The 13,176-nt window shown below is 36.1% G+C and overlaps 1 protein-coding gene across 22 annotated transcripts in view; it reads right to left on the reverse strand.

Moving 5' to 3' along the window:
• Pard3 (par-3 family cell polarity regulator) overlaps positions 1-13,176 on the reverse strand; it is a 667,456-nt gene that overhangs the window by 171,021 nt on the left and 483,259 nt on the right. The window lies entirely within an intron of this gene.

The following is a 13,176-nucleotide window of genomic DNA, read 5'->3' on the forward strand; positions in this document are numbered from 1 at the left end:
AAGTCTGATGAAAAGCGATTGCTGAATGTGGCATCTTTGACTTGGAAATCTAGATTTGATCAAAAACAAATATAAGGAACAAACACATGATTGAAAAATGGCTCACAAACTGCTACGGATGGATGCTGACCTCAAGGCTCCTTAAGCAAACACTAACATTATTCTATTCTGGCATGCAAAGTTCCCAGAAACCTGAAGCTTGATATCAATTCTTTTTCCTGCTGTCATTTTTCCCTATAAGAGATCACTCAGCCTGTGATGCACGTTCTCTATGTCCTAAAAGTCCTAGTCATCTGTAGAGAGCTATAGGCCACCTGATATTTCAAACCAGAAAACTTTTAGAATTATGCAACTAAGCATTTATAAATAAAATATATTGCATATTTCTATCTAAGAAGGAACCAGGAATCTAACTTATGGAGATATTAAATATCATAAAAGAAGAAAGGGATGCACCAAAAGTTGAGATAAAGAAGAAAAAAAATATTTCAATTAACAACTTGGTTAATGGTATACGTCATTTTCTTATCAATATCAATCTGAGTTTAAATACTTCATTACATATGAAGTATCCATGAGAGTAACTTACATGGTAATTAAGGCTCCACTATGTTTGCAAAGAGGTTTATAAACAAAGAGGGAAACACTCTTAAAATGCTAAAAAAAAAAAGAAAGTTAAAATACTCCCACCACTATTCCTTTTAAATTGAATACTATACTATTAGAAAGAAAGAAAACAGGCATCAAATTAACTCTATAAAGCAAACCTATCATTAACATTTATTTAATTTTGTTTGGAAACTAGGAAATCATTAATCGCAAAAAAAGAAAAGAAGAAAGAAAAAAATATCCCCAAGAACTTAAGTTTAAAATGTAACCACTACTCACAAGGGATAAAATATATGCTGTGCTTTTAAAACTAATAAATCCACAGCATTAAAAAATAAAAGACTTTGTTTTTTATCCATATATCAATAATGCCTCAGAGTTAAGCAAAATGATGGGCTTTATAAAATGAATGAGTAACATTCATTCATTCATAAATAATTGAGGAATAATGAGCAAACAAACATAAAAAAAAAACACATCTCAGTAGAAGCCAACAACTAAAACACAATTTTCATTCATTTGACAAAAAAAAGTTGGCCTCGTGGAATGAATTTGGAAGTACTCCCTCTTTTTCTATTTCCTGAAATAGCTTGAAAAGTATTGGTATTAGTTCTTCTTTAAAGGTTTCGTAAAACTCTGCTGTATATCCATCCGGTTCTGGGCTTTTCTTGGTTGGTAGTCTTTTGATGGCTTCTTCTATTTCCTCAAATGATATTGGTCTGTTTAAGTTATGTATATCCTCCTGACTCAATCTGGGCAGATCATAAGACTTAAGAAATTTATCGATGTCTTCACTATCTTCTATTTTATTGGAATATAGGGTTTCAAAATAATTTCTAATTATCTTTTGTATTTCTGTAGTGTCTGTTGTGATATTGTCTTTTTCATCCCGTATGTTAGTAATTTGAGTTCTCTCTCTTCTTCTCTTCCTTAGCATGGCTAAGGGTCTGTCGCTCTTATTTATTTTTTCAAAGAACCAACTTTTAGTTTTGTCAATTTTTTCAATTGTTTCTTTTGTTTCAATTTCATTAATTTCAGCTCTGATTTTAGTTATTTCTTGCCTTCTACTACCTTTGCTGTTGTTTTGCTCTTCTTTTTCTAGGGCTTTGAGATGAACTGTGAGATCATTTATTTGTTGTTTTTTTTCTTTTTTTGAGGAATTAACTCCAGAGAAATAGAAGAAGACCTTAGAAGATAGAAAGATATACCCTGTTCATGGATAGGCAGAACTAATATCATTAAAATGGCCATATTACCAAAAGTACACTATAGGTTTAATGCTATGCCAATCAAAATCCCAACGGCATTCCTCGCAGAAATAGAAAAAGCAATCATGAAATTCATCTGGAAAAATAAAAGACCCAGAATAGCTAAAGTAATTCTAAGCAGGAAGAGTGAAACAGGTGAAATAGCGATACCAGATTTTAAACTATACTACAGAGCAATAGTAACAAAAACAGCATGGTACTGGCACCAAAACAGGCTGGTAGACCAATGGTACAGAATAGAGGACACAGAGATGAATCCACAAAATTACAACTACCTTATATTAGACAAAGGTGCTAAAAGCATGCAATGGAGAAAGGATAGCATCTTCAACAAATGGTGCTGGGAGAACCGGAAATCCATATGCAACAAAATGAAATTGAATCCCTTTCTCTCACCATGCACAAAAGTTAACTCAAAATGGATCAAGGAGCTAGGAATCAGACCAGAGACTCTGCATCTGATAGAAGAAAAAGTTGGCCCTAATCTCCATCTCATGGGGTCGGGCTCCAAATTCCTTAATAGGACACCTATAGCACAAGAGTTAAAATCAAGAATCAACAAATGGGACATATTCAAACTAAAAAGTTTTTTTCTCAGCAAGAGAAATAATAAGTGAGGTAAATAGGGAGCCTATATCCTGGGAACAAATTTTTACCCCTCACACTTCAGATAGAGCTCTAATCTCCAGAATATACAAAGAACTCAAAAAATTAAACAACAAGAAAACAAATTACCCAATCAACAAATGGGCCAAGGACCTGAACAGACACTTCTCAGAGGAGGATATACAATCAATCAACAAGTACACAAAAAAATGTTCACCATCTCTAGCAATCAGAGAAATGCAAATTAAAACCACTCTAAGATACCATCTCACTCCAGTAAGAATGGCAGCCATTATGAAGTCAAACAATAACAAGTGCTGGAGAGGATGTGGGGAAAAGGGTACACTTGTACATTGCTGGTGGGACTGCAAAGTGGTTCAGCCAATTTGGAAAGCAGTATGGAGATTTCTTGGAAATCTGGAAATGGAACCACCATTTGACCCAGCTATTCCCCTTCTCGGACTATACCCAAAAGATCTAAAAAGAGCGTACTACAGGGACACAGCTACATCAATGTTCATAGCAGCACAATTCACAATAGCTAGACTGTGGAACCAACCTAGATGCCCTTCAATAGATGAATGAATAAAAAAAAAAATGTGGCATTTATACACAATGGAATATTACCCAAAATCATGGCATTTGCAGGTAAATGGATGGCATTAGAGAAGATTATGCTAAGTGAAGCTAGCCAATCCCCCCCAAAAAAAACAAATGCCGAAAGTTTTCTCTGATATAAGCGGGGAGTCTCAAAGTGGGGTAGGGAGGGAGAGCATGGGAGGAAGATTATTTCCAGACAGGGAAGAAGGGTGGGAGGGAAAGGGAGGGGGAAGGGGAATAGCAAGGATGGAGGAATGTGATGGTCATCATTATACAAAATATATGTAAGAGGATTTGAAGTTGGTGTCAACATACCTTATAGACAAACAGAGATATGAAAAATTGTGGCATACGTGTGTATTAACAATTATAATACAAAAAAAGAGTACATGTACAATGGCATAATTTGGCATGAACATACTTTATATACAGAGTTAAGAAAACTTGTGGCTGTAAATGGGTAATAATGAGTTTAATACATTCCACTATTGTCATGTATGTTAAAAAAAAAAAAAAGTGAAATCTGAAGAGAAAAAGAGATGAGAGGAAATGAAGTAGGCCCAGAGCACACAGGACTTTGAAGACCACACAGGAGGTGAGACCAAAAGGCACTGAGGCTTTCCAAATACTGGAGTGACACGGGTGACGTATTAATGATACTGGCAGCAGTGGGAAGAACACACTGTAAGTAAAAAAAGAATAGTTAGGAGGGAAAAAGAATTAAGAGGCTACGGTTGTAAGTCAGGTGACAGTGGAGGAGACTTCGGTATATTCCAACAATAGCACTAACAGAATTTGCTGATGGGGAGGCCACGGGTGTGAGGGGGAGGGAAGTCAGCAATGATGCCAGGTTTAACCGAGGAACTGGAAGAAGGGGGTTAATATTCAGTAAGACATATGGGGCCTGAGAAAGAGAAGATTTGGTGGCCCAGAGGCACAGGTGATGTCACAGCAAAGATTCAAGGGAGAGTGCCGAACTGGACCAATTGCTTCGAGTGACATCAGTCTGTACATGGCATGGAAAGCCATGGGATTCGGTTTTTATCCTTTCAATTCTGCAATGCTGAAGAGTTTGGAAGTATAAAGTATATTTATTTCTAACTTCTAGAAAAGTATAAGTTTAAATTTTAATATATTTATTTATAATCATATATTTCCAAAGGTAAATCATCTTAACCATTTAATTTTCCCATTCATGAATGTCCTTCAAATGATACAATGTGCCTATATTAACTCTTTTTATTTTTACAACACTGTGCTGGTTCACACTATAAATTAGATAAATTCAACCCTGCTTCGTATTTGAGAAATACTATGCAACAACACATAATGATACAGTATTCAATCTGTGCCAAAAGGCACAGTTTTATAAGAAGATAATGCATATGTGTTGAGCTAGTAATGCTGGGGGGAAATTGAGACAGACTTGATTTTTGCATTTTTAAAACAGTACTTGTTTATTTATTTTTGCAGTGCTTGGGGGTTGAATCCAGGGCCTCGTGCATTGGTATATAAGTGTTCTTCCACTGAAATATACCCACAGCACATTTTTGCATGTTTTAAAACAGCTTAGATATTTTCAGTCCAAACATTCAGTTCAATTAACCGTATCAAAATACTTTTTTTTAAAAATGTTTTTGGTCCTGTTTTATGAAAGAAGTCTCAGTTTGTTCACCAAATCTCATGTATATGAATTCATTCTCTTACCTTTCAGCTTTTTATCTTACATACAAACAAACAGAAGGAAAAAAAAAGAGGAAAATCCTGATTTACATTTAAGAATGCATTTTTTTCTTATTGTGTTTGGTAGCAAAATATTAATTTCTTATATCACCTCATAATAATGAGAATAACTAGTACATTATTTGCAAATTTGTAATCAAACTATTATAGAATAATTTCCTGTTTTTTTAATATTACAGATTCAACATTAATGTATGAAAAAGTAAAAAAAAAAGTGTTGATAAAATGTTTATAGATTAACATTTGGAAATTTCCCTTAATACCTGCTTTAGTTAATAAATTATGAGATTTCTTTAAGGCATACCATAAAATCATAGCATTTATGATTGGAACAAAAATGGATCCCTCAGTTCTAATTTTCTTAATGGAATGAAATAAAGACTATAAGTAAAAAAATATACTAACCATTCTAGAGTGCAAAAAACAAAAATTAAAGTTATCTGTACCCTCATTCACTCTAATTGCCAGCATATTCGACAGGTTTTGGTTTTGTTTGGGGACTGGGGATTAACCCCAGGGGTGCTTTACCCCTGAGCTACTAGCCCTTTTTACTTTATTTTACAAAAGGGTCTCCCTAAATTGCTCAGGCTGGCCTCAAACTTGCAATCCTGAGTTGCTGGGATTGTAGGTGTGCACCATGGCGCCCAGTTTACTGTCTTTTGTAATCAATGGTTGTTTAATTCTTCCTGAAAAGGCAGAGGGTGGTCACTGAAAAGTGTCAGCCTCCCAGCTGAAATCAGTCATCAACCTCAGAAGATAAGCATTCAATAGCAAGATGCTTAACAGCTTGGAAAGTATCAATTACTTAGATACTAATATCTTTTTAAAAGCCATGGATGAATGAAAGTCAGCTTTTTTTTTTTTTTTTTTTTAATAGAAAAGCAGACCTGGAAATATACTGAGCTCATGGTAGGTCCAGGAAACAAACCCATTCTGAACAGAGAATTAGTGTTTTACTAACTGCCCCCTGATGGACCCACACAGATATCCCCCAGGGAAAAATGCTACCACCCAACAGATGTGAGGCTAAGAAGTAGAGTGGCCACCTCCTCCAGTGCCTCAGGGAATCTGCTAGTCCTGTTAACATGGGAGAATGCCTTTTTTAAAAACAGAGAAATGAAAGAGAAATACAGAGCTTGGAAAAACAAAAACAAAAAAAGTTGATAGGAGAGAACTTGCTTTAGAGTTGACACCCTGGGGAAAACACATAGAAAAACACAAGCCAAAGTAACATTGCAGTCTCCTTCCCAGAAAGACAGTGGGTGAGCCTCATTCAGAGCAGGACTTTAACAATTCTTAAACACTGGGCTTTCCTCATAAAGGATTCAGCAACGTTTACATTCTGCTCAAGTAATCTCAAAGTAATCTGCTAAATGGGTTTTACTATGACATATTATAGATGAACTCATTTCTGTCTGTGAGAGCAGCCATGTGTCATCACCGTCAAAAATGACAGGCACGAAGCACACTTCTGACCAGTGGGAACAGCGAACAAACAAAACCACCATGGGAGGTTGAGTCGTGAAAAATTAACCACTGTTAAGAGTTTCATTGCTATTGAACCATTATTTCGGTTTTTAATAAAGTAACATAATTCTCTCTGCAGTATAAACACTGCTGACGTATTTTACCATTTAAATTGTGATATTTTTACTGCCCATAAAATTAGAGGTCTCTAGAAAAAAATTGCAGTGAATGAAGACACTTAGTATCCTGCTATAAATGGAATAAAAAAATCATAATTGTTTTTGTAATGAAGGGGCTTTTCCAAATACCACATTCGAAAATATAACGTGGTAAAAAGAAAGTCTTAAAAATTTTTGGCCATGCTTAAAAATGGATGGACAAGATATCTAGAACCAGATCTTGGAGGATTTGAAGAATAACTTTAAAAATAAGATTTCCTTAAAAAAAAAAATCCCTACTGAGATGTGACTGAAATCTGGTATTCCCCACTGCTAATTATCACGGTCTTCAAGTCCAAGGTGGGCTTTACTACATTACTTGTCTGACTATTTACCCTAAGAAATCTGTAAGTTAAGTGACACTGCTTCTCTGGGAAGGAGAACTTAAAATGAATAGAATATGAATTCAGTGTCAGCTATCAAAAGCCACTTGTACTCCCCAATGCTGGACTCCCATACTGGAGGAGTTAATGGAGACATGGAACTCAATATTCTGTCCTGTATTTTGCCTGTCTTTTTTAAAAAAATGTATTTATTTTTTAGTTGTAGTTGGACGCAATACCTTTATTTTATTTATTTTTATGTGGTGCTGAGAATCAAACTCAGGGCCTCGCACATGCTAGGCGAGTGCTCTACCACTGAGCCACAACCCCAGCCCCTATGCCTGTCTTTTCTAAGTATCTGCATCACCACATGATTTATTCTATCACCTTTTCTCTCCAAGAATTCATTTTCTCTTTCTGAAATCTTCTAGTTATTTCTGGTGGATGCATGTGTTTGTATAGCCATTGCATAACCTGTCTCTGACCGCTGCCTTCAGTGATAATTCTTCCATTTGCCCTCAAGGTCCTCGAGAGATAACAGCTGCCCAGTGAGCAAGATCCACTACAGCCAAGATCCACTACAGCCAAATTAAGTAACCTGCAGGATGTCATTCCTGAGTCCCAATCCAGTTCTCTGAAGAGCCCAGACACATTGTTCACACAAGTCAAAGTAAAACCATAAGGGCTGGGGATGCAACTCAGTGGCAGAGCATTGGCCTAGCCCTGGGTTCCATCCCCAGCACCACAAAAAGAAAAGCAAGTGCATGAGTGTTAAACCATTCCTCTGTAGACCTTTAAGCCATACTTTTCAAAATTAAACAGTTTGTGACGCAAGTTTCTCTAGAAACCTTTCTTCAATTGATTCAAGTAATATCTTTCCCCACATTCTTGGTGTTTTAATGTCCCTCAACTTATCACTCTAGTCTAACACAATCATGAACTGCTCTAAATTTTCTCTAAAGAAAAAAAAAATCTCGCCATATATATCTTTGTAAATTCTCTTGTATTCTTGTCTATATGCACTGAATGGTTCTGGAAATCAGAAATTAGTCTCCTAGAACAATGTATTATTTGACAGAAGAAATTGAGGTCACAGAGGTACTAGGAGCTTCCCAGTCATAATACAAGCTCAGACTAGAGTTTAGGTCTCCTCACAGGTGGATCTAAGCTTGAATACTCCTACAAGAAAACGAAATTCCAAGATCTATGAAGCTTACTTTGTGCAATTCCTACATAAGACATATAAGTGAGTAACTAATGAATGCTCTTTTGATTACTTAATTACAGATAACTAAAATTGATTGAACTCCTATTATGTTCTTTATATCATTAATTACCAATCAGAATACAGGGAGAGGTTGTAATCCTCCTGTCAAGCAGGGGAAGCCTGGGTCAAGAAGCACATGAGAATCTAATGATCTGTTAGGTCACAGAACAATTAAGTAGCAAAGCCAGAATTCAGACTTACGATTTTTACCCTACCTACTCACCTAAGAAGCTTATGAACCAAAGACACACTATGCTTTTATGCTCAGAGCAGTTGTTTAATAAAATCTTTGTTTAAATAAATGTGATAAGTTTTGCATTGCCTGTAGCATTTCAGTCAAGAGGACACTGCTCCTGAATGGAATTTGTCTATAAATACCAGGCATTTGAAGGCCAGGTCAAGAACTGCTCCTAATCATTAGAAAGGACCATAACGCTGCCCACATACCCATTCACAAGACACTGCCAACTCTAAATGTAAGGATCCTCCAAATGTTAAAATCACTTGTCCTGGTATATGCAAATACTGTCAGGCTGTGGCAGAAGCATATCAAACTGCCCACACCCAGAGAGTAAAACAGCAAGGAGCACCCTTCAGCCATTTGTCTTTTGTAATGCTGTGCTCCTGGTTTCTGGCCATAGTTTTTAATACTTCAGTCTCCATTTTACAAATGGAATAAAGGAGAAAAATAAGTCACTTCTAATATGTCCTTCCTGTGCAAGATCTTACATATTTTAGTGACATTTTAAGAAATCGCTGGCATGAAAGCGCACTGATTTGCTCAGTGGTAGATTGTGGCAACGCTGGATGAATCAGGGAAGAGGAGGCTGATTATGAAAAGCAGAAAGCTCCTATTTAGGCAAAAAAAAAAAAAAAAAAAAAAAAGTCTTGGTAATCAACAATGATGAGAAGGGAGCCAGAGAAAAAGGGGACATGACAACTTGATAGTGCTTTTTGTAAGACAGGGTGCAGTTTTGAGCTGGTAGAGTTTAGCAGGGGTTCTCTTTAAAAGGGAATTCACAAACTTGAGGATCATTATTTGTGTAGTTTTCATCATTGCTAGACTGATTAGATTAAATAAACCAAATTTGTGTTGCTTGGCATGGAGGGAAAAAGAAATAACTTTTTTTCTTTTTTAAAGAAAAAAAAAAATCTTCTACTTAACCAAGCCTTAGATGTGTAATGTACCTTTAATGGATAACATATCCTTTTCAGGAGTTCCATTAAATGTCCCTTTAAGCATGCTCTTACCCTGGCATAGCTTTTGTTACCCCAATCAACCATGTGCTGATATACTTCATAACCTGACACTTCAGAATTCCCAGAAGTATATGGAACAAGGAATATTAAAACAATAATTGAGAAATTGAAAATAGAGAGGGCAAAGGAAATTCAGAATCAACTTTGACTTTATAAGAATCATTGTAAATTCCAAATATCTAAAAGAAGGAAAGAAACAAGAGAATCAGAAAAACGTAAAAGGGGGAGATCACACACAGTGATCTTTCCAAACACAAGACAAATACATAAATAACTGAAATAATATTTGCAATCTATACTTGGAAGCATCCTACTAAAATGAGAGCAGATGAGTAGAAGCGTACTTTAATTATGATGTTGAAGCTTTTCAGGTATCCGTTTACAGATCACATGACATGATTTCTGGGGCAAATAAATTCCCTCTTTGTGAAAAGAGGTCAATTACTAATTACTGTTCTATACCAGGTTTTTATAAGGCTTGCCATACCTTACCATTTTTCCCAAATTATATCCACACAGGTAATCAAACCACACTAACCCCATAACCCCTAACATCCAAATGCAAATAACATGCAAATTATATTTTCTTTCTTCCCTAACTACACTGACTTTATTACAATATATACATACACACAGATACACATATACATTCATGTGTACTTACACATAGCAAAAACAACACATGATTCTGATTTTTTTTTAAATGCTTAATTTGGAAATGAAATCAGCCATGTCCACTTAAAATGATTTGGAGAGTGCCTTTCATGCGACTCCTTCTCTGGATCCTTTCTTTACCACCATGCTCCTAATTCTTGCTCTGTTCATTTTAATGCATTATTGTTTCATAATACAATACTACAAATTGCAAATTACATTTGGCTCAAGGAGTGATTATGAAAAATACTATCGCTGCTGCCTTTGCTCGAATAACTCTGATAATAATGAGAGATTGATTGAGCTCCAAGCAGCACAAGTGATGAGAAGGGTCAATTTGAGCATTTCTATTAAGCTTCTTTTGTTAAACCCAACACTTTGCCAGGTCAGAGGCAAATAATCATACCCTACATCTGGTTTCCATGGTTTTCCTTCTCCTAAGACATCAGAACAATTTAGTAAGTGGTCCTGCCCTGAAGGCAGTCCCCACAAGAAATGCTAATGAGACCCAAGTCACAAAAACACATCCATTTAAAAGGGCACTTGAAAGCAAAAAAAAAATAAATAAAATAATAATAATAATAAAAGGTAGAATGATATTTTACTACACACCTTTTTCTGTAGGACAAAGAATAAGGAGTATTTAGTAACAAAGATAATCCTAATAATTCCCATTGCCATCTGTCTATCTGATACTCAAACTGGTTTCCAGGTTCAAAAGGCTCATGACACTACACAAATATATGCACAAGGTAAGAGTATCTTTTTAAAATTTTCTAGTTAGGAATATTCACCCTCAGTTAAATAGGCACTGTGAATCAAATTACATGTTTGAACTGCTGATACAAAAAGATGTATTAGTTGAAGCTGAAACACTTTCAAATGCCTTCTTACTCTTACATGTTTATAGAGCAGGAGAAAGTCACAAAGAAAGATATAATAGCCATTGAAGTTTTACAGAAAAAAAAAGTCTCAGACTTTTCATATAGCTCCTGGAAACTTCGAAAGATGAAAACTTCCCCAAAGATCTCATTATCTATAAAGTTAAGATGTCAGTCAGCACTTTTTTCTGTCGATTATAGGAAACAATTTCTGTTGATTCACATTTCTTAGAGAAGGCTCTCTACAGAGTAAATTAAGAGGTGAAGATTCTTGTTTTTTATAGTTAACTTGATTTGCATATTCAGATTCTACTTTCAGGAGCTGAAGTGCTTTCCAAGGCCCCAAAGGCCAATGCTGTGGCAAATTGGCAAGAACAGGTCCCCAAACCCAGGTGCAGATGCCCACTGTCTACTCAAATCACACCTCCCTCTTAAAAGAGCAAGGGAATATTTGGCTGAGAAACCCATGTCCTTGCAGCATGTCCTGGTCTTGGGACACCTGATGAGAGTAGTAGTTCTTCCCCAAGCAAGTTTCTACACTGTACTGGTCTGTGCTTTCTCCTTACCAGGATGCACAATACTGGTTTTTATCAATGACTCAACTGGGGTTAAGAACCCAGCTGGGAACTATGATCCAGAATCCTGGCATAGTTCCAAGGATGGAACAACAAGGGGTAAGAACAAGGAGATGTGTTTACTGTCTCATCTCCCACCAACATGCCCCTCTTGTGAAAGGGAATGTGAAATTCAACAAAATGTCAAACCACCACCTTCTTCCTTATTTGACTAAATTGTTTAACAAGCGTTCAAATATAGAACTTGTTGATTTGTGCACTGGCCTGGAATTCCTCTCATCCCAAGTCATTCCCATCTTCTCAGAGCTGTCACATTTGCCTTGCATGCTGTGTGGTCTCACATGCTATGCCTACTCGCTGGCAATCACAAGCAAGAGAGAGGTGCTCTGAGAAGGCATGTAGTGTTATCCAAGACATCATTCGGGAATTGGAGGCAGTGCCACTAATATCAGTCTAAATGTTCAGTGTTCCCCACTTATATTTGCTTTTACAGGGTATCATTATGTTGCTTTCCTGGCTACGGTTTAAAACTGGTCTTAACTAATTTTAATTATCATGGTGTATTAGTGAACCTAATATCATTGAGGACAGTAAGTACATAAACCCTCAAGGGTGGAAATGACCCTTTTGTAGTGAAGAGACTCAGAATATCTACATAAGAAATAGTTGGAAGAATAAGCTAAGGGAAGAAAAACCAATACAAACTGACCAAGTAATAGGAACTAACAGACGGACAGCAACTTAAAAGTTCAAAAGGCTATTTTACAAATTGTTTTTCATTGAGTTCTTAAAATTAAAAGTGAAAATTATATAATTGAGGCTGATGTGGTGGATAGGTTTAAGAGGTGGTAGGTAGGGCTGGGAAAGGTGGGTAGCAAATTCTAAGTCCCTAATTCTCTCTACTCTAACATACTCTTCTCCCTCTGAGATGTACCTCAACCCTTTTATACAACTAAGGTTCCTCATGTTGACTTTCACATCAAGAGTTCATGAAGTAACATATTTGTATGCTTAATAAATACACTTTAAAAATAATCTCTGCCAAATAACATTAAGTGATCTACAACAACCGAGACTGTAAATAACTTTGAAAGTGATAAATAAAATTTTGACCTCTAAACATCCACCAGAATGCATGGTATGCTGTTTCTCAACACAAAATAATAGTCAGTTCATGCTGCTAATGAATATGTGTGAAATGATCAGACATAAAAATACCAAAGCATTGGGGTAACATCTGAAGATCCACAACTCAGTTCCAAGTTATCCATATCAGCTGAGATTGGGCAGCAGTAGAGTTTGTCAACATGTGCACTACTGGAATTTGGGGCAAGATAATCCCATGCAAAGGCAGACTGCCTTATACATCAAAAAAAAATTAGCAGCATCCATAGCTACTAGATTCCAATAGCACCCCTTCCCTATTTATGACAACCAAAGAAGTCACTAGACATTGACAAACACCCATAGGGGGCAAAATTCTGGAAACTGAGAGCGACTTGGCTAAGATTTAAGACATTATGTTCATTATTTACAAAGAATAAGATAAAAGGAGTGAAGAGACAGTAGTAGACATATAGATTTTTACCCCCAAAAGATGCATATATTTCAGGATTACTACCAAATACTAAAAGGAAGTCTCTTTGTATTGAAATGGTTAGAGTTGAATGCAGATGACCATCTAAATCTGAGAAGACAAGATCTG

The sequence above is a fragment of the Marmota monax genome, unplaced genomic scaffold (genome assembly GCF_021218885.2).
Source record: "Marmota monax isolate L192 unplaced genomic scaffold, Marmota_monax_Labrador192_F-V1.1 WCK01_AAM20220418_F8-fsc00066, whole genome shotgun sequence".
NCBI classification, from domain to species: domain Eukaryota; kingdom Metazoa; phylum Chordata; class Mammalia; order Rodentia; family Sciuridae; genus Marmota; species Marmota monax.